General features: G+C 39.1%; 1 protein-coding gene across 3 annotated transcripts in view; it reads right to left on the bottom strand.

Moving 5' to 3' along the window:
* Cdh20 (cadherin 20) overlaps positions 1 to 26,171 on the bottom strand; it is a 238,774-nt gene that overhangs the window by 118,549 nt on the left and 94,054 nt on the right. The gene's annotated exons all lie outside the window — the stretch shown is intronic.

Genomic DNA, 26,171 nt, shown 5'->3' with positions numbered 1-26,171 from the left:
AACAACCAATTTAAACTGTCAACATTGTCACCAAATGTGGAGTTGGAATAATAGTCAAGATAATCCCCTTATAATAGTATACTCATTGACCCTATATGGTAGTCATAACTGACTTCAGGAACATAGATGGTATTAAAATGTGGTAATATGTGAAGTAGGACACTTTCAGTTTTTTTGCCTTTGTTTTTAATCTAATTTATTTACTTGCACATTTACATGCCGGATATACAGACTAACAATTAAAATGCCTGGTATCAGGAACTCTTGGAATTGTTGGCTAGTGAGGATCCACACATTTCAAAACATAACAGGGTATTGCCGTTGCTGTTGGGTACCCACTAGGATGTGCCCTGTTGCTATAGACACTTATTAGAATCATATTACTTAGAGAAATCAATCTGATAATGGCATGACAGTTTCATCCATATTGGCTAGATTTCATAGTGCAGGAAGGTGCAATTTACACTCCTAGAGGAGAAAAGAAAATAGTCAATCTTATTAGCTGTACACTATGTGAGCAACAGTAATGACAAGCCTGGTAAAACATGCCCACTGGTGCAATATTGGCACTAATGTCATGGGGAGTAGCCTACTACTTTCTGGTTGGTTTTAAGGTCACAAGATGAAAACCACATGTGATACTATTATTTAAGCCAAAATTTTGTGGCATAACAAGTGATAGGTCCTAGGGGGAGAACTTACTGGACATGGTATTGTTACTTCCAAGAATTAGTGTGTTCCTTTGTTATTATTCTAGGTGGTGATTAATACAGAGAAACATGCCTGGCGCAGAGACTAGGAGACTGTGGAATTCTCAACTCTAAATTGGAACTCTATGTCACACCCCTTTTCCCAAGGCCCAGGAATCATTGCAGAGAGAATGGAAACATTCTAAGAAATAGAAGCAGTGGATGACTCTAAAAGAAACAATGCTCTCTGGAAAAAGCAGGGCAGTCTACACATAGGAACTCACAGTAGTTGTGACAGCATGCCCAAGACCTGCACAATCTCAAGTAAGGCAAAAATCCCAAAATGGAGAGGGGAAGGCAAAGTGAAGTTTCACTTCTAGCTGTGGAGCTATGGGCAGTTGATAGCTACTGAGCAAAGGAGATCAACCATGTTCTACCGGGAGGTGCACACCCAGTAGTGATTAGAATTAAATGACTTAAATAATTAAAAGAAATGAAGACCCAACATTGGTTGGGTAGGGAAGTAGGATTGATCTGAAAGTTGTTGGGAGGGGAGGGGGTGAATGTGACCACAATGCATTGCATGAAATTCTCAAATAGTTAAAATTTAAATACAGAAAATGTACATATAAATAGAATTAAACATGTGTTAAAATAAAATAAAAGATACATTTTACAACTGGCTCCCGAAATTTCTGAAAAATTTGCAACTGACTTTACTATGCTAACATATCACTACTACAAGGCAGAAACAAAAGTAAAAGATTTGAAACTTCATGAAATACTTAAAACTATAAACAGAGTTTACAAAGCTAAATTAAAATATATGCCTGGCAATTAAGAAGTTTTAATTATTGTTAGCCATAAAGAAGGATACCAATGATACTAAAACCTGCCTCCAAGTTTTGTTGTGCATGGTAAATGAAATAGCATAGGCGATAGCTAGAAAATACTTGAGTTATTAATTTCAACCACATTGGAAACTAATGATGCAATCACAGCGTTTTTATTTTAGAGGTTATCTTGTGTATTTTATACCCTATCTCACCTAGAATCCAGATAACAGAAGATTGAATGCAAGACTTGTGATTTTAATTCATTGATAAGCCAAAACCCTTATTCATTTATACACCATATTTTTCTATTGCAAGATTTAGACTGTCTTCCTAAATAGCACAAATATTTTTATATAATTGTACTTCCAGAAATCTCCATGGGATCAGCTTAATTTTTTATGATTCTATTAACTCAAAACAATTTGTACTGTTTTACTTTATATTCTCTGCAAATGGAAGCAACGCTGTTTTAAATAATTTACGTTGCCGTATTCCCTACTACATATCCATCTGGAAAATATATTATTCTGTCTATGTGGCTATTGGATGCCAGCATACTCCCTGTTCTTTTAATGTAAATGCCATTAACAGTGTAAGGATTAGGGCAAAATGTATGTGTTGATGACGTATTTTAATTTAACAGTTGGCGGGGAAGGATAAGTGACAGATTGTATTCAGTCACAAATAAGGGAGGAGCTCATTTTTAGGAGTGTTCAAGTCACAGGCAAATAGCAAAAGGGTTTTTTTCTTCCCTGACAGAGTAAATTCATCTCCTTAAAAGTCACCTTTTTGCTTTTTACTTATCACCATGAAGGCTGCATTTTGTATTTTGATATTTTTGTGAACAAGATATTGATTTTAAGTGAAAGATATTGTTTGGTGCTGGAATTAAAAGAGGTTGTTATTGGTTTGAGTGGTAAAGGTGAAAAGTTTTGGTTCGTGTTTGCCTTTAACAGAAAAATATTCTGTGGATATGGGTCTCCTTCTGACATGGAAAAAACATGTAAATGAGACCATGAAATTGAAAGTCATTAGTTGCTTCTCTAAGTACCTGGGGTCAAGGTGTCAATCTGGTGTCATAAGAGAGAAGGCAGTATGTGTGTATACCAGTTCTTCACCACTCAAGGAATTGGTATGGCCACTTAGGGTTGATTTCAGTCAATGTGGAGGGTGACCTGCCATTGAGAAAGGAACTTCAGATGTTTAAGGCCAAGGTTTATCCTTTCAGTAATAATGCCTAGTGTTTTCTTAAACACCTCAAGAAAGTCTAGGAATGATATGTAAAACCTGTAGATTCACAGAATGGGGAGGTAAAGTGGTTATACAACATGATGGTTATGTAAAAACCTTTCACATACTCCATAATGTTGTAGTTTGAATAAGAAATATTTCCCACAGGTTCATTGTTGAAAAGTTTGGTTGCCAGGTGGTGACATTATTTTGGAAAGTTCTGGAAACTTTAGGAGATGGTGTACGTTTGAGGAAAACATTCACTGCCTGTGTGTGTGTGTCCCTGCTATCTATCATAAAGTGAGTAGGCTTTCCCACATACATCCATGTCATCATGTTCAACCTCACTATGGGTCAACAGACTTATAGACTGTGGACATAAACATCTCAACTTGTAAGCCATAATACATTCCTCATTCAAGCATTTGATCACCAAATGGCATGCCTTTGTAAAAACAAAATGCTTTTGTTCAGGAAGAATCAGCGGACCCATGCAACTCTGCTAAGGATGAGTTCAGGTGATTGTTGATATGTGTGAGCTAAGTATAAGCAATGCCTACTTCTCTTCTCTGCCATTAACACATTGTCAGATAGGAAAATTTTTATAACTTTCACATTCATCCTTCCCTTCACTCATTTCTGTATCCCTTAGTATTACTGGGCTTTTCCTTTTCTGATTAATTGTAAGGTATCTGACCTACCCAATGCATTTTTGTTAAGTAATGGACACTTTTGAGGCTTGTATTATTTGGTCCTTCTATTTCCAAGAATACTGAGAGAAAAAGAAAGTTATTCTAAGAGCTCTAAAGTGCTTATGATACCATGATTTTCATAAGAGGCGTGGATGTATGAGAATTGAACTTTCTTAGCTTCCCCTCAAGGGTGAGCAAAATTCTACTCTTGATTTCCTTTTGTCTTTGAGGTTAGATGAGCATAAGACAAATATCCTTTTCTCAGCTTTAGACATATGCATTAGCAGGAGAGGAAGGGGTTATTTTTACTTTGCAGGCAAGAAAGCTGAAGTTGGCAGTGGTCACGTTGTATAGCTAGTAGTGGTGCAGTCTGTGGCTAGCACAAGGATTGAGTCCTTGTCAGGTGTGGAGTATCAGGCAACTGTTGTGAGAAGCAGACATCATTTGTTAAGGACAAATGTTGGTGTGGGAGGAAGGAAGCATATGTTAAAAGGCGTTATTCATAGGCAGAGCAGGTGAGTGTGAAGGAGTACAATTACATACAAAGGGAAGTTGCAAATGTGGCTGCATCCCATCTGGGCTGGGAGCAGGGTCATGATGTATAAACTTAGTTGCTCTTTCATGTTCCCTTTCCATTGTAAACAATGGAAACAAAGTTCCGTTCATCAAACTTACACTGAGTATTTAGATACTGGTTTGTCCCATAAACAGTGGATTTGGTTCATATGTTTTGGTTGCTACATCTTCAACTTTCAGTATGAAGACAAATACAGGATATGGTTGTGACAGTACCTTTCCTTTTGATATTCTGTAATAATTGTGAAATCATACTTCCCAGGTTGTCCTCCCAACATTCTGGCTTCCCTTTTCGAATCCTAGGGTCTTCTGCATTCTCTCTGACCTCTTGCTGCTTCTCCAGAGTCCACCCTTAACATACATATAATTCTACCACATTTAGAGGTTACAAACTCCATCCAGTGTATTTAGCTAACTCATATGTAATGATCTATAATCTTCAGTTCTCCTTAAATTTCGTACTGAGAATGAGACTTGTATGCACAAATATCTCCAATTCTGTTACTCAATGTCTAAATCTCCTTGGAAACTCCATTTTGTAATCTCACAAGAATCCTTAATTCTAAATACTTCCAGCAAAGTGGCAGGATACAAGACCAGCTAAAGAAAATCAGTAGCCCTACTATATACAGATGATAAAAGGCATTGGATCAGTGTTTATCCCTGGCATACGAACAGACTTCGTGTGTCCATAACACAAAGAGGGATGCTCTCTCAGCCTGGACTCTTAGGGGAGTGCCTGGACCCTGCCCTGAGTGAAATGACAGACTCTACATATCCCCTATGTGGAAGGAAGTGGCAACAGGGTGGGAGGCTGGGGGGGGCATGGTGTGGGGGTACGAGAGAGAGAGAGAACTGGGATTGACATGTGAAGCAAGCTATTTAAAATTAAAATAATTAAATAAAAATTTGAAAAAAGGGGTTTAGAAAGAAATCAGAGAATCATCACCCTTTACAATTGCCAAAAACAACATAAAATACCTTGGGTAACACTAACCAAACAAGTGAAAGACTTGTATCGCAAGAATTTTGAGCCTGTTAAGAAAGAAATTAAAGAAGACACCAGAAAATGGAACGATCTCCCATGCTCTTGGATAGGTAGGATCAATGTAGTAAAAATGGCAATCTTGCCAAAAGCAATCTACGGATTCAATGCAATCCCCATTAAAATCCCAGCAAATTTTTCACAGATCTTGAAAGAACAATAACCAACTTTATATGGAAAAAGAAAAGACCCAGGATAGCCAAAACAACCCTATTCAACAAAGCAACGTCTGGAGGCATCAAAATCCCTGATTTCAAGCTCTATTATAGAGCTATAGTCCTGCAAACAGCTTGGTATTGGCACAAAAATAGACAGGTAGACCAATTGAATTGAATTGAACACTCCAATATTAACCCATACATGTATGAACATCTGATCTTTGACAGAGAAGCTAAAAATATACATAGAAAAAAGAAAGCATCTTCAACAAATGGTGCTGGCATAACTGGAGGCCAGCATGTAGAAGATTGCAGATAGATCAATATTGCCATGCACAAAACTTGAGTCCAAATGCATCAATGACCTCAACATAAATACAGTCACACTGAAACTCTTAGAAGAGAAATTGGGAGGTACTTTTGAACAAATTGGTACAGGAGACAGCTTCCTGAACATAATAACATCAGTACCACTGTGGTCAAAAATTAATACATGGGACTTCCTGAAACTGAGAAGCTTCTGTAAGGCAAAGGACATAGTCAATAAGACAAAAAGGCAGCCCACAGAATGGGAAAGATATTCACTAACCCTACATCTGATGGAGGGCTGATCTCTAAAACTTACAAAGAACTCAAGAAGCAAGTCTCCAAAACACCAAAAGATCCAATTAAGAAGTGGGCTACAGAACTAAAAATAGAATTCTCAATAGAGGATTCTAAAATGGCTGAGAGGCACTTGAGAAAGTGCTCAATATCCCTAGCTATCAGGGAAATGCAAATCAAAAGAATTCTGAGATACCATCTTACTTCTGTCAGAATGGCTACAAGCAAAAATACCAATGACAGTTTATGCTGGAGAGGTTGTGGAGAAAGGGGAACACTCCTCCACTGCTGATGGGAGTGCCAACTTGTACAACAACTTTGGAATTCCTCAGGAAAATGGGAATTAGCCTACCACAAGACCCAGCAATTCCACTGTTAGGCATATACCCAAAAGATGCATATTCATACAACAAGGACATCTGTTCCACTATATTCATAGCAACATTATTTGTAATAGCCAGAACTTGGAAGTAACCTAGATGCCCATCAATTGAAGAGTGTCTAGAGAAAATGTGGTACATTTACACAATGTTGTACTATTCAGTAGAGAAAAACAATGAAATCTTGAAATTTTCAGGCAAATGGACGGCACTAGAAGAAACCATCCTGAGTGAGGTAACCCAGTCACAAAATGACAAACATGGTATGTACTCACTCATATATGGATTTTGGACATGGATCAGGGGAGTGCAAACCTACAATCCCATGACCAGAGAGTCTGGGAAACAGAATCTTCAACTAATGACTGATGTAAGCAGAGGCAGACACCCACAGCTAAACAGTGAGCTGAACTCAAGGAACCCAGTGACAGAGAGGGAGGACTGGTGAGCATAGGGGTTAAGATTGGGCTTGTTTAACTCACAGAAACAGATGACCGGAACAAGGGGGAGCTCTTGAATCCCAGACTGATGACTGGGAATCCAACATGGGACTTAATGTGGGTGTCAGTAAGGAGGCCTAGGCAATCTATAGGTCCTTGGGTAGTAGATCAGTATTTATTCCTGGCACACAAATGGACTTTAGGTGCCCATGCCACAATGAGAGATGCTCTCTCAGCCTGGATTCTTGGAGGAGGGTCTGGGTCCCACCCTGGAAGAAATGACAGACTATGGACACCCACATAGAAGGCCTCACTCTCCTTGGGAAAAGGAGTGGTGATTGGGAGAGGGGGGATGTGGTGGTTGTTGGGACTGTGTGGGAGGAAGGAAGGGAGAGGGAGCTGGGATTGACACATGAAGTAATCTTGTTTCTAATTTAAATTTAAAAGTAAAAAGACAAAAAATGAAAAAAATCCTGAATTCATAAAATTTGTGTGATCCAACTGAACCCAGTAGACATCTGTATCCAAGTATTATGATCATCAGTCTGCATCTGTTCTTTACAAAGGCAGGGCATAGCACTTTCAGAAGGTTATGTTGCAGTTCCATGGCCTAAAAGTATTTAGTAGTGCTGTCTATTCCTCTTAGATAAAACTAGGCCATTAACGATGATCCCCAAGGTTGAGTAGATACTCCTGTGCAGGCTTTCATGAGAATCTGAGCCCTCTTGTGGAAAGAAGAGTTACTGGGGTCCTACCCATGTAGCTTGTGTCTCTATATTACAGTTGCTTATATGCTTACACTTGATTTTGATCTGGGGAGTAACCTTCCTGTTACTTTGAATGTGTCTTTGTTGAATTAAATGGAGACAGGGACAAACATACTTCTGTCTAAGGAGATGAAAAACTTAAAGCAGAATCAAGTAGGCAAATATATGAGATGATTCAGAAAGAAGGTGAATGAGAACTGAGGAAAGTTTAATGGTGGTGATGGAGTAAGGGACATACACATTTTAATTAATTAACTAATTAATTAACATTGTGTATATGCGTATGATGCATGTGAGTGCAGATGCATATGTCATGGCACACATGTGATGGATGGAGGACAGCCCTGTGGAGTAGACTCTGAGGATTTTGAGGATTGAATTTAAATTGACAAATTTTGTTGGCTCCTAATTTGCAACCATGCTTCCTTGATTCCTGCTTTGACAATAGTGGACTAAACTTCTGCACTGTAAGTGAGCCACTACAACGAAACTCTAACTAAGACAACACCAAAGAAGCTATATGAGATTCCACTGCTAGAAAGAGTAGCAGTGGAATTCATCACTATAGAACTCCATAGTCAAACAGAGAACTTGAAAGGTGTAGGAAAGGGATTGGTGCTCTTGTAGGAGAAGACCAAGTGGAGAAGTTAAGTTGGGGAGAGTATGGGGCAGAGAGTAGTCAGGGAAAGTGAGTTTTGACTTGGATCTTTTGTAGTGATCTTGAGGGGCAAGTGTTGTTGTGCTGTGTAGCTCAGCAGAATGGATGGGGACTAGGACATAACAATGTGTTCAGCTAACAATATGCCTGTAAATTCTTCTATGTTCTTCCCTTAAGAGCTGTGGTGCAGTTCTCTTAGTTATAGTGAATGAGTTTTCTCTACCTCCCAATTGAGATTCTGGCCACTGGAATTTAGCTATTATGAACTGAGGAACCCAGTCTGCATTGAGGGATCCATGGTTGGATTCCCAGGTTGAGCTTCTGGGTATATCCAGCAGTAACTTGGCACCATATAAACCAACCATATGGGAAGTAGATCCTCAGCTTACCCCAAATGATGCTGTACAAAGTGGAGAGGAGCCTTCTTTGCCGAGCCCTGAGCAGACTGCAGGTTCCTGAGGAAGATTAGTGACTTCTAGTTTGAAGGTGCTACACATGAATGGATTGTATGCAACAAAGGGAAACTACAGTCAGGGTGAGCAAAGTAACAAGGGAAGCTATTTTGTCTCTGCCAGTGTGGTCTGAACAATAAACAAGAATAATCTGTCTGTATTTTTAACCATCCACGTGGCTTGGAATAAATTACTTAACATTTCTAAACTTAATATCCCCTATAATTAGAGTGTGAATAATATAGGTCCTATGAGGCTATTATATGGTTTGGAAATAATGTAAAGCAATGACTTCAATGCGCTAGTGCTAGTGCTAGTGCTAGTGCCTTTAATTCCAGAATTCCAAAGGCAAGGATAGGTAGATCTCTATTAGTTTGAGGCTAGCCTAGTACACACAGTAAGTAGTTCAATGTCAGCTAAAGCTACAAAGTGAGTCCCTATCTTAAAATATCAAAATAAAACAAAAATTCCAACCCAGACACTGAAGCATTAAAGGGAGTTAGAAGAAGGCTTTAGGCATGAGTAGAAGAAATGATATAAATGAGTGATACAAATTTTAATTAAGAAAGTTTTGAGTGATGAAAGTGTAATAAAAACATAAGAAAGCATTTAGAGTTTCTCCTTTCTTCTACTAGCACAAGGCGTAGGAGAAAACAGACTAAAGGAACTAGAAAAGTAATGAGTTTCTAAATGTGAGAAAAGCCACAGAACTCCAACATGTGGATCTGAAATTATAAAGGAACAAAGATGGTCAAGAGCCTAAAGGTACAGTTAATACAGTACTGTTTCAAGGAGTTTCAGTGTAAAGGGGAGATGTTGAAAACCCTGACTCCTTCAATGACAACCTCTGGCTGCAGCTCTGCCATCCAATTCCCATCAGCCATGCTATGAATTTGCACAGGATTTGTAGTCTTTGTTTTTTGTGACTTTGTGAGTGTGTGTGTGTGTGTGTGTGTGTGTGTGTGTGTGTGTGTAGACCAAGGTTGATTCTGGGTGATTTTTCAATTGATTTCCATCTTATTTTTTGAGACAGGGTCTCTCACTGAACCGGCATCTTCCTGTCTCTGCCTACCTGCTGTTGGGATGCTATGTCTGACTTTGATGTGGGTGTTGGGAATCTGAGCTCCATGCTATTTACTGACACTTTCTCAGTCCTTCTTTCACTTTTTGACTCTCTTGAATATTCCAAGACAGATTAATCTACTCCTAGTTTAAAAGACTGACTAAACATGTACAAAGTCAATGTTTAAGAACTTTAAACCCAGCCTTTCTCATACTTGCAACCTTCAGTTCTTTAAAAATTACATATTTGTATGTGTGTGTGTGTGTGTGTGTGATATGCATGTGTGTCATTGTGAGTGCACCAGTACCATGATGCATGTGTCAAAGTCAGAGGACAACTTTTGTGAGACAGTTATCTCCCCTCTTGTTTCTACCATGCTCTAGGCTAGTAAGCCAGCAAGCTTCCCGGTGATTGTTCTGTCCCATCTTTCCTTACAGAAGTGCGCCACCACATCTGGCTTTAAAAATCTTATCTTTTGTTTGTCCTAGATAGGATTTCTCTTTATAGCACCAGTTTTCCTGGAACAGCCCTGGAAAAGACCAGGCTGGTCTCAAACTCAAGAGATCAGTCTGCCTCTGCCTCCCAAGTGCTGAGATTGAAGGCATACACCACCACTGCTTGCCCTAGAATCTTTTTAATATGGGTTCCAGGGATTTGACTCGGATTGACCTTCCTTGTTTAATAGCTTATGAGCATCCTTCTTGGCCTTGGACATATAAAAAGTATATGTAACAGTTCCCAGGAAGATGTAAGCCAGTCTTTAGAAACACTAAAAAATCTGCTTCTCCTTCTAGGACCTATGTAGTCTGATGAATCCATTCATCCTATATATCCATGTCTTTGATATCATGTCCTCATCTATCTATTATTCACTTCTATGTAGTAGATACTGGCCTGGGCACTGTAGCCTCCTGATATTTACACTCTTTCGTAGAGTATGGACTGTGAGTGGTAGAGCTAGAAGACAATTCATATATAAATAAGAAAGTACATCTATAACATGCCGTCCACCTTAACCAGATGCAAGCTGCAGACTTATAAATTACTGAAAGAAACTGAATGTTGGATATGAGAAGAGAAAATGTAATGGGCCCGGATGACTAGTGCTTTTTCCACACACACTGCACTCATTCCACAGGTAGATAGGTGGACTTGGACTGCCAATGTTGTCTTGGGTCACATGCAGTTTTCCAGACTTTACTAGTGTCTACTGTCTCCTTTCCCTTTCTTCCCATTGTAGGGCACTGTTGATCTTTTGGAATTTGTGCTGAAACACCATGAAAGGACCCTGAAGGTTTCTTCAGAAAGCTGTGATGTGCAGAATGCAACCTAGGAGATAAGGAGCTCATTCCAGAATGCAAATGTCCTGCTTCTCTGTAAAAGAAAATCCCCCCAGAGAAGCAGTGCTGGCAGGCCAGACAACACACTCACTGATGCAGATGATTTGCATTCTGGTGTTGGCTCCCTGTCTTGTCACAGGCTGGGGACAATTTATGGACAGGTGTTTATCAAGCTCCACTGTGAATAGCACTGCTCTGCAGTGTAGATTGCAAATTCAGGATCTGTGATTCTGGGCTGAGCCTGTGGACAGATTTGCTTAAGCCAGTGCATGAACATTTGTCAGCATTTTAACAATGGAGGCTTGTTTAAAATCCCACATTACCAGGTTCTCTCCTGTACACCTTTATTTAGGTACCTTAAGCATTCATTGACTGGGTTGGTTCCAGATTTTTACAAGGTAACGTTCAGTGGAAATGATAATCACAATTTATGTGATTCAGGACATGAACTTTCAAGGAACCCAAGGGACAAACTGTGCACATTCTGCTCATTTGTGTTTGCCCGCTGGCTCTAGAGCCATGTGATTTTATAACCCCTAAGGATCAAGGGGATCACTAAACAAGGAAGAGCTTAGCTCGTCCTGGGAAGGGAAAATCAGCATGCCACAAAAATGACCCTCACCCTCCCACTCCTGTCTTCCTTTTTTATCCACTTGAGTGTATAAGATTCTCTGACACCTTTATTGCCATAAAGGCATTCAAATTGCCCTCTAAGAACCTGGTCATCCCTGAGATGGAAAAGGGGGGGGGGAGATTTGATCTTTTCATTCTCAGTAGAATCCTAGAAAATAGTGCCAGCCTTACAAGTACCAATTTTGTTCAGGTACCTAGAACTTAGATCAGAGGGTGTTCAGAGGTCACCCCAGAGGGCCAGCCCTAAGTATTAAGCCACCTGAGATAACTTCTCAGAGGTGTATTCTATTAACATTCTCAAGAGAGATGAGTATATCAAAGGATCACTCTAATAGTGCCTTTTAATTTCTAATAGTTCAAAGATCTCCTTGGCATGAAGTTTCTAATTTCACTGTTCACTTTAATCATTTCAAATTTCAACAGATGGTGTCTGACTTGACTTCTCTGAAAGCAAAACATAGCTTCTGGTCTAGGCCACATTTCTAGAAGACATTTTCCTGGTAGTTGAAAGACTTGTGTAGATTTACCTTTGTTGAATGAAGGATGCTAATTAAAGCTGAAATTCTAAGTGAGTACGGTGTTACATAGGGCTTGATGGTGGGTAGTTTTTATTCAGCCATACCAGGGTAAATATCTGGAAGAACTCTGTGATATTGTAAGACAGATGCCTTGGCACATACCCATGACCAGCACTTAGCTGGGCGATTCTTCATTTTGTTCTGTGTTTTCTTTGCTTTTATATATTTACTTGCTATAAAATACAAATTGTTGTGTTCAGAGATGAGAGAAACAAGAAACCTATGTGTCATGTTAGCTATTCTACAGTCTAAAGTCACCTGAATTCACAATTCAAAGCAGGGGATAGATGGGAGAATACAGGAGTAAGCTTTGCACACAAGAATCCTAATCAGAGGCATTTTGACAAAGATTATGGAATTGTATATATGGAATCTTTAAAGACACATTCTAATTAATGCAAAGATCACACACTTTTAGGAATAAAGTTTAGTTAATGGCCATGGTGCCCTGAATGTACCTGATCTTGTTTGAAAGCTAAGCAGGGTAAGGCCTGGCTAGTACTTGGATGAATAAAGTGTTTTAACTAAATAAAAAATACCATATAAACATTAATTAAAACTTTGAAGGTCTGCAAATAAGGAGTGATCAAATTTGAGTACTAATAAACACTCAAGGGACGCTGGCATTGCCAGTGGTACCAGGTATTTTAAGGGTACCAATGCTATTAAGTATTTATTTTTATCTTACCATCTTCAATGTAATTTATTGGATACTTTCTATGTGCAAAGTCCATTTTATTGCTTATTTGGTTCACTTAATAAAAAGAACAGATAGCACTGCGATGAGCACATGGCCTAAATTTAGTTCTTTTTTACGTTCAGTAGAATTGAATCATCAGTATGTGTAGCACATATGTAGTATAAATATGATTCATGAAATCAATACTTCATAAGATAAATGTGGAGAGGTCATTTAAAATTAAGATTTTAAAAAAGATTCATAAAAATTTTAAAATCCTACAACTTAGTATATTTGGGTTGTAAACCTAGACATAAGTATGTACCAAATTATTGTTGATTTCTCCATATAGTAAATCAAAGTAAATTAAAAAAAATTAAGACAAATGACTACAACCTAGGCCCAGTGATAGGAGGTCCTACACATGCTACCAGAGAATAAAAATAATTACCAATTTACTCCTGTATGAGCTCTGTGAACAAGATATGTTCAGTATACAGTAGTGGCACAAATGTCATGGAAGTAACCAATCAGTTTTTGATTGCACTTAAGGTCGCAAGATTAAACCCATATCTGGTATTGTTATTGAAGCCAAGAATCTGTGGTTAGACAGGTGGTAGGCCCTATAGGAGAACCTGTTACCCTTACTCTGCTATATAGACATACTATTAAATTCGTTTCTAATGAGTTCCTATGTATAATTAATGGTTGTTATATGTTGATCAGTGCTTTTCTCAACCATCATCAGATAAGCTTTGTTTTTCAGCAGATGGGGATTAACACAGAGACCCACTACTGACCATGGTGCGGAGAGTAAGAGACTAGCATATCCAGCTCTAAATGGGGCATTTATATTATAAACACTCTCATCGGAGATATTGTAGAAGAGGGGGCAGAAATGTAAGAGCCATGACTACAAGGAAATTGTTTTCTGGACACAACAGGAAAGTTGTATATATGAGCTCACAATGCTTGTGACAGTGTGTACAGGACTGACACAAGCTCAAGCCAAATAGAACCTCACCATGGAGGGGAGGTAGGCACGAAGTTCTCCCTCTAGTTGAGGAGCTACTGACATTTAACTATACTTTGAGATTGAGAAGCAGTTTCGTTAAGGCCGTGGCTTCCAGTAGATTAACTGCTCCTGCGGAGAGCCACATACAGGCTAAAGAAATTGTGCTCATTATTTTTCATGATTGTTATTTTGTAAAGGGGATATAAAGCTGGATGAGGAGGGGATGGGAAGAGGTGGATCTGGAAAGAGGCAAGGGAGGGGAGATGGATATGATCAAAATGAACTGTACAAAATTATCAATAAATTAATAAAACAAGTTTTAAAATCTAAAAAATCTCATTCTTTTTGTGTGCACAAGTGTGTGTGTGTATGTGTATGTGTGTGTGTGTGTGTGTGTGTGTGTGTGTGTGCAAATAGGTAGATAGGTGCATGCCATGAGCATATGGAAGGCAGAATACAACTTTGGGGGGTCATTTATCTTTTACCACAGGGGTTCCAGGGATCAAACTAAGATTGTTGTGTTTGGTGATTTACACTTTACAGTGAGGTCACTGGTATCCAGTGTGACTTTTAAGGAGAGAGCTTAATGCAAAGGAAGAGAGGATAGAATCTTACAGGGTTGCAAATGACAGGAAACATACAAGATCAGATCTCATAATCAACCAGTTTAAAAGGAGGGGGATCTTAGATGAAAAATTATTAAGAAAACTCATTTACTAAAAGCATTACATATATTATATATGGATTTAAAAAAAGATATCCTTGAAATGGTGTATCATTGCACAGCTTAAGCTGTACTCAAATTCACTATGTGGCCCATGTTGACCTGGCAAGCCTCCTGTCTTACCATCCCAAGTTCTAAGATTACAGGTGTGGGCCATAATGTTCACTCTCTGTTTGGATCGTGTTTTCTTGTACTTTGGCCTGAAAGGTATAGTAAGCACTTGACTATTGGGGTATTAGCCTCAGTACTCATTTCAATTTGCCCTGGGTGGCCTGAACTCATGCAATAGTCCAGCTAGATTTTGAACTTTTGATTATTCTGTCTTAGTCTCATAACTATTTTGGATTTCAAGTTGTTACCACCAGGCCTGGTTTTACACGGATTCTTAATTTTCTATTTCAAACACCTGCTTTAAGCCCCACTAAAATGATTGTATAGGTAACTACAGCCGCCTTCCCTTGCTCTTATCCACACACATTTCAGTATGACTGCAGCTTTACCTCATCAAGAAAAGAATCATCTGACAGATGGAAGAAACACAAGGTCAAATTGAATTGCACATTGGAAGCCTTTGCTTATCATATCACGGTAACACACTATCCGGAGAGAGAAGTTACATGGTCAAGTCAACGTCAAAGTGTCTTCTAGTCTTTACCAATGTTACTGGAGCCTGGAAAAGCCAGGCTCAATTGAATATATAATCAATTTTAGGAAAAGGGTAAAGACATAGAAGCAATTACTGGCCACAGGGAGAAGCCTTCAGAAGGTAGAAGGGAGAAGTTTGTCTGAAACACTTAAAACTCACCAAGGCAGTGACAGTTTGACCCGAAAACCCCCAAATAGCCCACAAATAATGGACACCCTGCACCAACATGTTATTATAGTTATGAAATATTTTTTCCTGTAAAATAAGTTCTATGGAATAGGATATGCTAAAATATTTTGATGTTTTTCTTGATCGCCTCATGCATCTGGCTCAAGATTTAAAAATTTCTCTGTAAGTCTATTTGCTTGTGTATATGTGTACATTCTGTATCTGCATGAGTTTGTGTGTCACAGGCTGTGTGTAGTTATCAGAGGAAAATGTACATGAGTTGATTCTTCCTCCTACCATTTGGGTCCAGGATACGAACCTCAGGTTGTCAGGGTTGGTGGCACCATGTGTCTTACTCTGTCACTTCACCTTGCCCATCCCTCCTTCCTTTCATGGCACTACATTTGGAGGCTGTATGGTGCTTCTCACTCTCCTGGTTTTATATTTCTATGGGCCCTGTTTTAGTTGTATTTCCATGGGTTATAGTATTTCAGGGAGAGGAAAATGCCTTCTGAATTTTGAGAAAGCCATTTGTGCTGCTGCAGGCTAATATGCACTCTTAATTACAAAAGTGATTTCTAGTCTGAACTGTAAATCGGATGCTAAATTCATGTTATTACAGAAATGGAGAATCCTGCCTTGTATATAACACAGAAAAGAGCTGCTAGCATCCCATTGTAAGTGGTGCTTTGAGATCCTCTCCAGCTGAGGTTTAGGGATGCAGGCTTTGCTTTTCCTAATGACTTTTTCACTGCCAGGCCTTCCTTTGAGCACTGACTTTATTATTTGGGAAGTGTGACAGTCACAAAATCATTTGGCTTTGTTAAAAATAAGCACATACTGTTAGTTTAGCATCTACAGTCGTGTATCAGAAGATCTGGCTCAAAATGAGTTTAAAAACTGGATGCACTGTGGATATTTCGGTTCAGCTTGATTGTTAAAGGTGGCCCCTGTCTGTCTGTCTGTCTGTCTGTTTTCCTTTGTTGAGCTTGTTGGGCATCTCTGCCCAAAGCATGTGTGCTTGAGCAAGAGATCGCACTGTCTCCAGGCACTTCCACCCTATCAGCTCATCTCTTGGTTATCACCATATGCATAAGGACCCTCTATGCTAGGGAAGAAATCCATCGTGTTCCTTAGGAGCCATCAATGTTGGAGGGGTCAAGGAGACAGAAAGACAAAGAGACAGGCAGAAGAGTAACAACAGGTTTAGACCTGGTGCAGAGTGGTGGGCAGGGAAGGGATAGATGGAGACAGAGACATAGTAAGCATGAATGCAGAAGTGTTGGAAGCCAGCCAAATAGAAAATTTCCCATTGAGATAGCATTGGTCCCAGTTTCTAATCTTTGAATGTTTTTTTAAATTTCATTTCTTTTTACTGACCATGAACCTTACTCTACTGCTCAAAATCTCTGTCTTCAGTTGGAAAATTTGTGCCAAGTGCAGGTGATTTAGTGTACTCCATCCTGAGATTTCCTTTGCTTAGTCATCTCACTCCACCTGAAAACACTGCGTAGAAAATGAATAGAGGAGAGGAATGCCATGGCAATAAATTGTACCCAGAATATTTTCATGGGATTAAAGAGTACCAAAGCTTTTTTTAGACACTGTATACAAATCATTTTTTACAAATGGCCTGGTACCCAGGGGAAAAATTTATTCCTTAAGGTAATGGGAATGCCAGAGATGACATGTGAATCAGGCTCTTGAACCCTGGACTGTGCTCTGAATCCAAAACCTTGCTTCTGTATGGCCCCATTGAAGCATGTAACAAAAGTCTGTGTGCAAGGATGAATTAGGGATGTGATGCCATTATTTCCTGTGGCATCAGTGGGGTTAACAAATCCTCTCAACATTTAGTCATTTTAGTGAACCCACTCAGTCCTTCATTTAACAATATTTAATAACGTCTACGTACGTTCTGTGTATTATGAAGCAAGCACATAGGGCCAATAATATTTTATGCATTCTCATCAAGAGTGAAATTGTAAGGGCCATAAATAGCCTGATGGAAGGGGATGATGAACACTTGGCTCATAAATCACATTTGCTCAGCTGGAAGAGCAGAGGGTCCTGGACAGGAATTCTTCCTCTGTGTCAAGCTCTCAGGGAGCTACCTGGCAAGAGAGCAGAGCATGTAAAGAACCTGCCATTTATGTTTTGTTCTTGTAAAAGGCTTATGGTGGGTGTGGAGTGTTTGTCTTTCCTGATTTACTGTTTGCATAGATTGAGTATTAATTTGGGTGCCAAACACTTAGTAAGTATAAGATGCTGGGAAAATTATGGCGATCCCTCAGTACTTGATTCCCATACCCCTGAAGACACCAAAACCCACAGATTCCCAAAGTCCTTTTGTAAGATAATGTAGGATTTGCATATCATCTATGCATATCCTCCTGTATATTTTAACTCATATAGACATTACCTACAATATCTAATAAAATGTAAATGTTATGTATATGGTTACTGTTCAAAGAATAACAGCTTTTAAAATGGTCTTTACCTGAACAGTATGAATGTATTCCCCCCCCCCAGATGTTTAAGTCTATGATTTGAATCCAAAAATTCAAGCTGCATGGATTCTGGCTTTCCTGTCACTATGGCAAAATGCTTAAGGAAACCAACATCCAGAGGAAAGGTGTATTTTGGCTTATGGTTTTAGCATATAGCCTATTGGCTCTGTTCTTCCTGGCCTTTGCGAGACTGATTATAGGGAGCATGTGAGAGTCGAGCTGCTTGTTTAATGGTAGCGGGAAAGCAGAAAGAAAGTAAGCAACACTCTAGTGACAGGGAGCTTTCAAGGGCACAGCCTAGACTGCTTTCTCCAGTGAGACATAATCTATAAATAGTTCATTTAGCTATGGATTCATCACCTCTATATTACAGAGTTGCCCAAACTTTGACATTGCAATATGATGTTGTCATCTACAAGTGTGTTGGGTATACTATGAAAATGCATCCATATCTATCTTTGGACAGCCATGAGTTGGACATGCATATCCTGATTCATTGATGAGAATAACATCCTCATGTTTTAACTACCTTTCAATGGTTCTACTGACTGGGTCTAAGACTTTAGCTGAGTGTCCCTTTGGGGCCATTTCATATCCAAACCATAATACTAGAGAGAGAATGGGACAACTGCATGCATTCATTCACTCATTGTTTATTATCTACCACACCAGGGTCTGTCATATTTCTTTTTTATTCTTCCCAAAGGCAACTGAGATTTAGAGAGGTTATGAACAAAACCTTCAAGTCACACACTGCTTAGCATACATGTCAGGGTTCAAACTGACAGGCTGGGCAAAAGTCACTAACAATATGGACTCTCCTGACATCAAAGAATCTCTACAGACACAATACGAAATAGGAAACACCTGGAAACAATTTGTGTAGTCAAGACTAGAAAGAGCCTGCTGGAGTATGAAGTTATTTTGAAAACTACCTTCTAGAAGTCTTTTTTTAAAGAGTCAATCATCAATTTTATCCCTAGGTAGTTGACTCAAGAGAAGTAAAAACTCATATCCACACAAAAAGTTGTACATGAATGCTCATGGGAATATTATTCCTAAAAGTCAAATGGCAGAGACAATCAAAATCTTCAACAACCAATTTAATGTTACTTAAATTGTGGTATGTTTATAGGGTTGAACATTACTTAGACATGAACAAACTAAGTATTAACATGTTCTAGAAAATTAATGAACCTCAAAACACACAAAAGCGATAGCAAGTGATGATATATTATGTGAAACATCTGACTAAACAGAGTAGGTTGTGGTAGCTGAAAGCTTTTGAGGTACATGAGTGTGCTTGTAGGAGTAGAGAATGACATCTAATGTGTACAAGGCTTCTCTTGGGAGTATTGGAAATGTCCTAAAATGGATTATGTCTATAGTCTTAGGACTGTGTCAAGACACTAACTCTTAATGGGAAAATTAACAGTTTGTGGATCATATTCCATGTTTGTGCATGAATCTACTTCTGCTATTACCTACTTCTAAGGCAATGCATTTTTGTGTATCTCTTGCTGTATTGTTTGTTATTGTTTTTCCTGCAAGGGCCAGGGAGGTATCTTTTACCATGCCTGGCCTGTTTTGTAGTCCCCTTTTCATATGAATTAATCTGGGAAGGAGAATTTTCTCCATAGCAAAATGAGATCCTGCATAAATGGAAAGTTTGAAAGCCTATAAAAAGAACGTACATTGAGAGGAAGAAGAGGGAAGAATATGACTATTAGGAGTAATGAGAACATCTCATTTTAGTAAGGGATTGACTCCCAGAATAGTGTATAATGGTACCACAGAAGGTAGTGTTATAATACTAGGGGCAGGCTGCCAGCTTTGATTAGGGTGAAAGAGATAGCAACTGATGGCCCAGCTGGACAAGTTAAGTAATGTTCTCCTGAAAGTGTCTGTTTCCTAATGTCAAAAACAGGATACTGATATGTATATAATTATTTTAAAAATTGTGTATAGGTATTATCCTGCATGTATTTCTGCATCACATGTATACCTGGGGCCTATGGAGGATAGAAGAGGTGATTGGATACACCTCTGGGGTTGGAATTCAGCCAGATGTGAGTGACCATGGGGGTGCTAGAATTGAACCTGGGTCGTTGGGAAGATTAACTAGTTTTCTTAACTACAGAGCCCCGATTTGTGAAGACTTAACTTAATTAGGACTGAAAGTTGTCTACAACACAGTTAGACTGTTTAGTATTACTGTTTTTGTTAAGTTTTGATGTTGTGTTCTTTCTTTTCCCTTCCTTGTAACTTCATGCCCTCTCCTTATTTTATCCATTTATTTTAAACATATAGGTAGAGTGCTGCTCATATGGAAATGATTTAAGAATCATCTACTGGAGAGAGCATGGACAGCCTTTCAGGGACCACACAACTGAAGGAAACTGACTCTTCTCCTTCTAGCACTCAACTGCCAATAGCTCCTCATCTAGAGGTGAGATCTTCTGAATCTCTCCTATCCATACTGGAGCATTTACTATTTTTATCTTTTGCAGGCAGCCATAACTGCTGAGGTCATGAATGCATTGACCCTGTCATGTCCAGGGGACCCCTTTTTGCTCTAGTACTATCCAACGGCTGGGTCTACAATCTTTTTAACCCTTCTTTGAAAATGGGCCCTTGGACTTTGGTGGGCATATAAACTATATGTTCCATGTGCGACAGAGCACTCCACAGGTGTTTATTATTTCTATTTTGATCAGTTATGAGTTACTGCGCTAATCGCTATCCACTGTACAAAAAGAATGATATGTTAGCGCTTCACTAATCTCTGCATATAGAGGTACATATATAAAGAGCAGTTTGATGTTGTGCTGTTTAGCCTGGGGACATAAAAGCCCCTCCCTCAATTTTCTGTGGCATGGGCTTTAATGCAATCCGGAAGTGGTGATTATCCCCATAATATCCTTGCCACTATTTTCCCCATGGGAATCTTGCCACATGGGTTGCTATTAATAACTCATCTCATTCACAACTAAGTAAGTCTGTTGATGACTTTCCCCTACACCAAAGCTTTCTATAGTACTTGGAGATGGCCTTTCATGGAGGAATGGATCAGTCAACTCATAAGATTTGTATCACCAAGGATCCTTGAACTAATCAACATACAACATAGGTTTATTTCATACAGATCGTGATGTGAATATATATTCATATATACATATATATATATATATATATATATATATAAAGGTACATTATGGAGAGAGAAATGAGAGGGAGAGACAGACAGGGAGGCAGAGAGAGAGTTAGGGAGCAAGATTATGACTTTTACAGTATACAGGGCACTGCAACTAGTGTTTTGAAATGCTGAAAGAATATGTGTGTGTATGTGTTTCCTGAAATAATGAGTTCCCATAAACTTTGGTCCTAGGAAAATCTAGCCAGACAACCAGGAATTCAATTTCCTCAGTACTGTGTTGACTCTCCTACTAATTTTGTTTCTAAGGTTCCATTTTCTAAGCATATACTAAATTAAATTTTCTTACTGTTTACTATATCATAGTTTTCAAGAATGAAAGCCACCACAAACCTTGCCCTTGAACAAGACAAACAGCAACATTGAAAACCACAAATATCACAACCCCAATAGAATAGTAAAGCAGCTGCCCATTTGATAGTCAATATTAAATTTATCCTGTGTTTCTTTGAAGCTCATTAGGGTTGAAGATCAATCAAAAACTCAGATGAAGCATCTGGTTTAGAGAGTTGGCCTCATGACAGCAAAAGGTCTATCAAAGATAGTAGGACCTGTATTTTTGCTTTGAAAAAATACATTCTTTTTATGTGACATTTAAAATTTAAAAGCAGCTAGTTCTCAAGGAATTATGATACTGGAGAGTATCTTCTTAGTGATAATATATGATGTTCTTTTATTGTTTTTAAACATATGCTTGTTCTCATTATTATTTCAAAATGAAAAATTGTAATCCTGAAGAGGTTGGTATTTTATTGTTTAAAAAACCAGATACTAAGGTTGGAATGTTTATATGAAACCACATTTGAAAAATCATGTATTATTCCACCCTCCCATTTATGGATACTTTATTCTGTTTCTGGTTATATGCTAAGAAATTTATATGCATGTATTATAATATGGGATATAATAATAATGTATCATTTGTCTGTGTTTCACAGATATGAAAGCTGAGGTCCAAGCAGTTAAGTAATTTCTTCAAGGGCACACCAACTACGTGTTGGAGCCAGGAAACTCTTGACACCAACAGTGTCACTTCATGCTTACAGTGCCCAAAATAGATGTGAGAAATAGACCTACACATGCTCCAAATTGTTATCTGTGGGTGACTGAGAATCCATCTTTCTAAATGCAGGGGTTCCTGTTAATCACTAACAGAGACAGAAATATAATTCAGGACTGTCTCCGACAAGCTTGGAAGCCCAATTAACAAGTCAGAAGAATTCAGTTGCAACCAAAGCAAATAAAGAACATGGATACGAATGGCAACAATACCTTTTGAAAAGCTCCGCCTCATTAGTTGCCAAAGAAACTCAATTTAAACAGCAAAAAATATTTCTTTTCATTTTTCATTTTCAAAATGATAAAGATTATTATAAAAAGAGATGACAGGGCTACTGGTTTTTTGGCCTTGTCTATGCTAGATGCTTCTAGGCCTTCGTTGTTTCTTAAGATTTAATAAATGTTATTTTAGATTGGATTTACCAAGAGTTTTAGGCATTTCCAGAGCCCTATGTGCCCTCACCTGGTTTCCTCTTTCATCATTTTGATGGATTTGTCATAGCTCAGGAACCGATGCTGACACCTAATTGTTAATTAAAGTCTGTACCTTTGCACTTCCCTTAATTTTTACCTTATGCTCTTGTCTTTCAGGATCCATATAGGTTTAGTCTTGTGTCTCCTTAGTGTCTCACTGCTTTTAGGATCTTAAAAATGATGAGTACTGATCAAGACTCCCTGAATGTGGGTGTCAGTGAGGAGGCCTAGGCAATCTATTGGGCCTTGGGTAGTAGATCAGTATTTATCCCTGGCATATAAATGGACTTTGGGCGCCCATCCAACAATGAGAGATGCACTCTCATCCTGGACTCTTGGGAGAGCGTCTAGGCCCTGCCATGGATGAAATAACAGACTACGGACACCCCCATGGAGGGCCTCACCCTCCCTTGAGAAATGAGGAGGTATTGGGGGGTTGGTGGGAGGGCATGGGAGGAAGGGAGGGAAAGGGAGAGGGACCTGGGATTGACACGTGAAGCAACCTTGTTTCTAATTTAAATAAAAATAAAAAATGATGAGTACTGATCTGGGATTTTGAAGAATGTTGTTTGTTGGGTTGTAGTTATGCAAAGCTGTGGAGAGGCTCCAGACTGTCACAGTAAGAAGTAACAGATAAACATGCTAGGAAGCTAGGAGGAGCCAAACAGTATGGGTGAGCTTATGGACCTAATTAAGAACTTCCATTAGCAATACAGATGTGAATGGGGTAGACAGAGAATGCACTCTAAATAAGAATTGCCATTAGCAATACAGATGTGGATGGGGTAGACAGAGAATGTACTCTAAGTAAGAATTGCCATTCGCAATACAGATGTGGATGGGGTAGACAGAGAATGTACTCTAAGTAAGAACTGCCATTAGCAATACAGATGTGGATGGGGTAGACAGAGAATGTACTCTAAGTAAGAATTGCCATTGACAATACAAATGCAGAAAGGGGTAGACAAGGAACGTACTGCAGATACACAGATGCACATGAGTCAGCCTGTAGCTGTGTATTTCCTAGCCCTGCCTCCTGACAGAATGGAGAAGTAACAACACTCCTCCTGTAGCAACCAGAACATCTAACTTTCCAGTCTGTCTCTAATACCATTCTGTAGTAAAAAGGCAGAGGGCTTCTTCAAGAAATAGTTAAGTTTTGGATTATGACAGGAAACACACAAGATCTTGGAGGATCTTGTAGTATGAGGAATAAAAAAGAACACTTTTTAAAAAATGATGGAACTTAGGAGTGTATAGGAGTCAGTATGAAAGCACTCTCAATGTCTGGGCTTAGAAAAATTAATAACATAGTAATAGAATAAATAAAAAACTAAAATAAATACCCATTAGTCCATGCTGATAAAAATAGCCAGTCAAATAAGAGAAAGGAGAATAATTGCTTGCAGAATAATTCCAAATATTTTATGGAAATACTTTACTCACTAGGAAGTGGAACATGACTGCCTGTTTCTTTATGTGGGCACCTCAGTAACTTCCTTCCAAAGAGTTGACTGTAGAAAACTGGCTGTATGGTGAAAATAGGCCTGACACCAGCTTGTGTCAGGCCTGGTGTTCCTGGTTAACATTTGAGGAAATAGTGCTACTGATACTGCCCACATTTCTTCAGCTATAGTGTGATGGAAGGAGTGACAATTTACTCCTGGGGTCTTCATCATTGTTTTCTTTAGAAATAAGTCAACTACTTGGTACAGAGAAACTGCATTGTGCACCTGTCACTGTTTGAAAGTACACACAGATGCAGAATGATGAAACAGAGACAGCGACTGACAGAGACAAAGGGGAGAAACAGCAAGGAGAAAAAGGAAATGAAAGACCAAGGAAGAAGGAAGGAAAGGAGAGAGATAAGCAGTAGGAGGAAAAGAAGATAGAAAACGGGAGAAGAAGGAAGGGGAAGAGGAGGGAGGAGGAAGGTAATATTGGGAGATTTGTGTCTGCAGAATAGCATGAAGCAATTGAGACAGTTTCCTGAGAAGCATGAGCCATATATGAGTGAAGGTGCAATGGCATGACCTGGTCCTCACCACTCTCGTTACTGAGTCCTTCCATAGAGCTACATTAAGTCAAGTGGGAGTCAGCTGGGTAGTTGTGCTTTTCCTGTAGTTGTGAATGACTGTGACACAAATCCCAGGATTCAAAGTACAAGGTTGCTAACTTCCCTTCTCAGTCTTAGTTACTAGAGAACACAAGTCCATTAAATTATAAAAGTAGGACGAAGACCAATGTAAAGAGGAGTGACAGATAAAGCGTCAGTGTTTACCTGATGTGGGGCCAGGGAGGACTCAGAACACCTCCTTGAAGCTGCTCTCTGCTCTGCGTATGAAAGTCTTGCTGCTAATAACTGCAGTGTTGCCAAAGTTGTTGGGGAGAGTCTGGAGACGGGATGAGAGTTGTCTAGGTTTGCCCTAGATAAGAAGGCTTTGTATATCTTCCAGGTGATTAGTGGATAAGTCAAATTACATGGAAACTTAAAAAAAGTTTTCAATGCTACATATCTACACTTGATAAACAGCATTTCATCAGAGAACAGAAATCACTGGAGGCCTTGGACTGGTTTGCTGCTGACTTGAATAGCATATACAAATAATTGTGATTATTCACAGGTTATAAATAATCAGGAGAGCAGGACACACAAAAATCATATCTCCTTGGAAAGTCAACTTTTAGATAAGCCAGAATAATGGGAAGGGTTATTTCAGTTCTAAGATGTAGGATATAAATGCTGCAAAACCTCCCACCACATTCACAGCATCAGTACCCAGCCCAAAAGTATTTGCTTAGGACAACCAAGCAACAGAATCAACAAGGCATGTGAATGAGCTGTTCAGCTAGCTAGCTAGTGTCATTATAATGGTGTGTGGCAATGTCAAGAACTGGACTCAGGACCTTTTACATGTGATACAGCTGCTTTACCACTGAACTGATTCTCTAGCCCCATTAACAGCTAATCATATACCTTAGAAAGACCCACAAATGCTCATAGGCATGGGCATACTCCCTGTTTCTACCTGCTCTCCACCTCTGGATTCATATTGTAATGGTTGAATACATTATGACTTACCTTTTTATGGCGGGTCTCAGATGGAAGAACTCTGCTTGCTTATTGTACTTATAGGCTTATGATAGTCTGCATAACCCCAAACTACTCAGAGCTTTGGAGAAAATGCCCCTCCCCCTCCTTGGAAATTCCCACACATTCCTGCTGCATTCCCTAAGATGTACCACAGGGTGCAGTGTGTGGAGGCTAATTTATAGTGGACATTTTAATGGTCTGGGCAAGTACTGGATCCTAAAAGTTATTAAGGGTTGCACTATTGAGCTATAGGTATAATTTTGAGCAGGTAGTATAGATGCTGACATGTCTGAAGTGCTGGTTGGTGGGCCCATTTTGAGTCAGTTTTCTGGAATGAACTAAAGGAACTAGAATGATTTCCTCCACTACAGTTGGGTGTAATGCCTAGGTCAGGAGAAGCATTTGTTTCAGGATCATGGGCTGGTGTTTGGGAAGTGCAGTGATTCTT

Source organism: Mesocricetus auratus, unplaced genomic scaffold (assembly GCF_017639785.1).
Source record: "Mesocricetus auratus isolate SY011 unplaced genomic scaffold, BCM_Maur_2.0 Super-Scaffold_100676, whole genome shotgun sequence".
Classification (NCBI taxonomy): Eukaryota; Metazoa; Chordata; class Mammalia; order Rodentia; family Cricetidae; genus Mesocricetus; species Mesocricetus auratus.
The sequence above is the reverse complement of the archived record's forward strand: the minus strand, read 5'-3'. Positions and strand labels throughout refer to the sequence as shown.